Source organism: Nilaparvata lugens, chromosome 11 (genome assembly GCF_014356525.2).
Source record: "Nilaparvata lugens isolate BPH chromosome 11, ASM1435652v1, whole genome shotgun sequence".
Classification (NCBI taxonomy): Eukaryota; Metazoa; Arthropoda; class Insecta; order Hemiptera; family Delphacidae; genus Nilaparvata; species Nilaparvata lugens.
Genome location: NC_052514.1, coordinates 25,999,567 through 26,005,566, shown reverse-complemented (window position 1 = coordinate 26,005,566; position 6,000 = coordinate 25,999,567).

The window sequence follows — 6,000 nt, the reverse complement described above, 5'->3', positions numbered from 1 at the left end:
GGAAATCTGCCTTCTCCCACCGATGCTGCTGAAATAGGAGGTCATCAATTATTGAATAAATCATCATCTTCACCCGCCATGGCAGATAGTTTTCAGGATTTTCAGAGAACATCAGAGAAATCTAGAGGAGAGACTGACAAAAATATTCAAAGAAGCATATGTGAGCTTGGACACAAGATTAGAGAAAATGCAGGAGAGCTTTCAATCACAAGTGATAAGTCTAGTTGAAAATTCACCAACGGAGTTGATGATTGAGGAAAATTCGGAAATCAGGGAATCGACACAAGCGACATTACTGTCTGGAGATTTGGAATCGAATGACAATTTTACTGCTTTCACCAACGCTGAAAAGATAAGACTGGATTCTACCACAGCCCATCACAATGTAGTCATTGATTCAACGCTTGAAAAAATGGAGATGCCGCGATCCATCACTGCCAACAAAGTGAAAGAAATTGAAGGAGTTGTTCAATTGGTGAAGAACAATCAATCTACTGTGTGGTGCGGTATATTTGATATATACTGGAGCAGTTGTTGAGATCCCTAGCTTGCAAATAAATTTGCAAAAAGTTAAGGCCGTCCGGCTCGCAAATATGCTGGGTTCAGACCACAGCTCTAGCTCAGTAGTAGATGCATGAATACTCCCAACATAATGAATCACCATAGGTTTTAATACCTGGTGATCAATAATTCTTACCGCTGCTTTCGTGAAGTTATTGAAGAATACCAATAAGGAAGTCAAAAAGATAGTTGGTGACTGATTAACAGTAACCATGTATTCAATCAAGAATAATGAAAATCAACTATGGTTTTTCTAGTTTATTCTTAAAACGCTCGTCATGAATACAGGTATGCACCAATTTATCCTTTTGGAATTCCTTGAAACTTACAATGCCAGTTCTTGAAGTTCTCTGGATCCTTATATGATATACTGTAGACTTATTAATGTAAATATCAGTAAGATTTTGCTGGCTGAATGGTATTACTATCATCAAAGGATGATAAGTAATAAATGCTCTGAATAATATCAATATTAATTGATTCACTTATTATATATGCTGCAGAATAATAATGCTTGGTACCAAGACAGCTCAAACTGTATATCACGAGATGAATCAGGAAAATAATAAAAACTTCTAGAATTTTGTATGCCGACATAAAACATAAAATATATTCCCATAAAATAACATAGACAAAAATATTTCTTGATAAATATAATTCTCTTTGAATAAATAAATTCTCTAATATTTTAATAATTATCTCAGGATTTATTAGCATTCACAATATTGTGAGCTGTAAAAATATGTATTTTATTAATACTGATATATGGACTTCAAGTTGGTTCAGAATTTAACAACTTGGAACCTGTTCAGTCTATAGATTTAATAGAACATACTTTGATCAATGAATAATAATTAATAAAAGTAATAATTTAAAATCTCAGGGTTTGTGAGTTCGTGCCGTGCGTGGAAATAAGCTTCCTACATATATCAAATAAATTCATAAAAAGAGTTTGTATATGATAGTGTTTGACACGTTGCGAATTTCTTAAATTTGAATAAAAATGTATATAGCGCTTTGATTAATTCCCAAATTCACTGATAAAGGCCTTAGTGTTAAATGAGCTCATTTAAGATAATTAGCACACTCACTATAATGATGTTCTGAAGTTCTCGTAGAATAATTAATTATCTCCAATAATTAATTAGCTGGATCCTTTCGACTCTGCAGGGCTTGTGTATGGTCCAGATATCTTACAAGTTTTTATCAGTATTAAAGATATATTTATGGGAATAAATAACAGTTAAGAACTCTTTAACAAACACTGAGTTCACAAATAATCAAACATTTATTACATATACTTGACATTTAAAAAATGGAATGGCTTGATGCTTTTAAAAATTAATTGGAAAAAAGACCCTATCCTCCATGTGCTGCCACATAGGATGAGATCACAAGCCAGAGAGAGCAGTTTTTAGAAAAACTTTATCTCTTCCTTTAACAATTTATAAGCTTTCCTCTGATTGGCTTTCTAATCTTAGTAAAACATGATGTAATTGGTTACTTAAGATTCAGGGTTTCTCCAACTTTGTTATACAAAGATAAATAAAAGTTTATAAATAAATAGCTTAGATAATAGCCTGAGAACATTCCAATAAATGAATCTCAATATATGAAGCTATAATGCGATATACATTTAATTTTTTATGTGAGCTTTGTATACTCTTATTTTTCATACTTTTTTTTAGATTTCAATAAATATTCGAGTAACATAATAATCATTGTTATCTTATTACATAAACCTTCCCTAACATATAGAATATAAATTTTATGAGTAAAAATATAATTTAATTCATATTAGTTGATTGAGCAATCAGCTGATTTGTTTGATATCAATTCAATAAATTGTCGATTGATCTAAGATCGTTTGATGTATTAAATCAAAACAAAGGATTCTAACCTCAAATTGTACAAGCAATCTTTATTTTATAATCTGCCAATAATAAATAAGCCGCTTTATAATTTTATTTCTGCCAAAGAATTCTCATTACTGCATAATTACAATTTTGCATGGTTCTCTTATCACTTTATAGATAATATGACTACTCTTTATCATAAATAAAATTCAATTTTATTTGAGTGGTACCTTGATTAGGCTATCTATTCTTTCATTCTAATTCAATATGATTATTAAAATTAATGAATGTTTTTAAAATCTTGATCTATTGCAGGCTTTTGTAGAACATGGCCTGTGGTAGCTTGATAATTTATTAATTGTAGAGTTCTGCTAAATGATATCATAATACAAATATTTCTTAGAATATCAATTAAATTAGCATGAATATCACAGAAATAGCCTACTTAATTTATCCAAAAGGCATATTTATTTAAACTTCTCTCTCGGTAAGGTGTGCTCTATAAATCATTCTAATAAAATCAATAATTTTTGAATGGTGAATTCTATCTCAGCTAACTTAATCTTTAATTAATCTTAATTAATACGATATCTTAATTAATGAATCGGTGATAAATTAATATGCTGATAGTATTTCTAAATGGAAAATTCACTAAGAAAATACTGAAGGCTTTTTGAACTCAAATTATTTTTCATTGATAATATTATTCACAGTGAGCCCCCTCCTAGAGTCCCTGTTCAGGTGCCATTTTGTGAGAACTGGTTCTGACCTAAGGGTCCTTTTTAACTAATTTTTCAATAAAGGAATGGACTCACCAGTTTTTTTTAAGCGTTTGTTCCCTGGATAGGTGTCAGCTGGTAGAGCAGGTACAGGTACAATTTTTTTTTGGATTCAGTCTTTCACTCTGCATGCATTAATATTCAACATGAATCAACTGCACACTTAAACTGTTTATGAGCCAGTCCAGGAGAAGTCTAGAGAAGAGAGATGAAAACAGGCCGAGCTCCTTCTGAGTTGCTGGGAGAGAGTCCCGTTACTTTGGCAGATAACGCTGTAGGCCAATACTTCCCCAAAGTTATGGTGGTGGGGGGTGAGCACCCTCAATTGCAAAAGAGAGAAACGAAACTCTCAATGTAAGAGGACTAAATGAGCATGGAGGTAGAGGGATAATTTGGAGAATATCTTTCTGAGAGAGAGGATATAATAATAATTAAAAAATATAACTTGACAGACATTTACATTAATTTATAATAAGGTATTGAAATGAAATCTTTATTATATTAAAGCTGCATGAGTTGGAATAATAGCTGGCTGGTATCTTATCTTATTGATATTGCTGCTTGCTACTATCAATTTGAGCTATGCCAGCTTACGAAATGTGATGTTACAATATATAAGGTTTTTGCTTTGAAATTGCAATATCAATTATAAATAGCATTTATTTATTTATTAGGTTGGCACAAACAATACAATGGTCGGAAAAGAAAAAATCTGGTGTGCCACACTCACACAACTTTCCTTGTCATTATGAAAATTGATCTCCTGATGCTACAAGTCTCAAGTCTACTTATAAACAAAGATTTGAGCTAGCTGGTGACAGGACAATAACGCTGGAGACACTCGAGGTCTGCTATCTCTTCATAGTGAATCATTTTAAAGAATCAACAGTTGCCAACAGTTTGCAATTGGATAATCACATTTTCTCGAATTTCGAGCTTATTTTCAATTTTAGGTGAAAATGCTACTGAAACATCAATTGTAGAGATTTTCATGCTCAATCTTTTCCACTCGAAATTTTTTGTTCTAATTGTATCTGAAGCCTCATAATTAGAAATCTAAAACCAAACTTTGCATAGATGAGGCCGAGCTCCTGTAATTTTTACAGATATGTGACTTGTGGCAGTTGATAGAGCTTATTAATGACTATTCTAGGTATAAATTTGATCAAAATCGTTGGAGCCGTTTCCGAGAAAATCGTGAAAAACCCTGTTTTTGACAACATTTTCTCAATTTTAGCCGCCATCTTGAATTGCATTTGATCGAAATTGTTTGTGTCATATCCTTATATATTGTAAGGACCTTAAGTTCAAATTTCAAGTCATTCTGTTGATTGGGAGATGAGATATCGTGTACACAGATGCACATACACTCATACACACACACACACACACACACACACACACACACACACACACACACACACACACACACACCACACACACACACACACACACACCACACACACACACACACACACACACACACACACTTTTGGACTCAGGGGACCTTGAAACGATGTTGCTCTCCTATAAAAAAATATCTTTCGTCACTGCCATTATAACGTGGACCTCAATATAATTGACAAAACGCCAACTTTAGAGCGCTATAGTGAGGTTCACGTTATAATGACTCTATTTTATTTTTGATCTACTTTGGTTTTGCTATCATTGTCTATCATTACAAAGCCGGTGGTACTATCCTTATCTAGGTCCACAACGATGCCAATTATGTTTTTCACAGTGTAGAAATATAATTAATTAATGCAGAGAATCGGCATCGCTATTCTTCCATCTTTATCCACTGCCATTATAACGTGGACCTCACTATAATGGTGAAAGCGCTTGCACGCTTGCTTATTACAATGTAACATCCTCCGCAGAGATAGTTACCACTAGTTACCAAATAAAAATGATTAAAAAAATAATAAAGCAGCTTCTCTTTGTCTCAGATACAGAGTAACGGCCAGTAACGGTCACAGTTATCACATAGTTATTCAAAAGTATTCTTTTAGTATCTATAGTGAGGTCCACGTTATAATGGCAGCGTGTGATTTGCAATGGTGTTGCTATCCTTGTGTATCATTCAACAAAGCAGATGGCGCTATCTCTTTCAAGCATTGCAAGGTTGCCACATCGATTATCAACAATGTGGAAGTTCAACAAATTGACAAAATAGGGTTAAGGGTTAGGTTTTAATTAGGTTATACAGTATTAAATAATGTTTCATAAGGATAGGTTGGGTTTTTGCTTTGAAATTGCAATATGCTAGAAAGGATTATGGTTTTTGATATTTCAAAGGTGAAAAGATAGGTTAGGGGGTTAGGATTTTGCTTTGAAATTGCAATATTCTGGAAGGGGTTACGGGTTTTTACCAAGATTTATGTTTATTAATGTTTTAAATATAAAAGGGGAGGTTTGGGGGTAAGGTTTTTGCTTTGAAATGACAATAATGTGACTCAGTTGTAGTGTTTTTTAACATTAGATAAATAACAACCGTTATATTCTATTAATTATATTATTGAAGAGTACTCTTCCTTTTATTGGATGAAATGATGATAATATATTGATTGTTATATCGAATTTAATGATAAATCATTATTGGATAATAATACCATCATCAAAATGGAATGACTGCTCCAGTTACGGTGCTTGGTAACCATCATCACAAAAAAACGATACATCCAAAGAACTGACTGAATGGAACAGGAAAAAACCGTTACTAACGCATGCTCAATACGGTGCTGTCTGAGACCGAGAGTGGTTTGTAAGAATAATAGCATTAATTTAATATAACCTCAAAATTT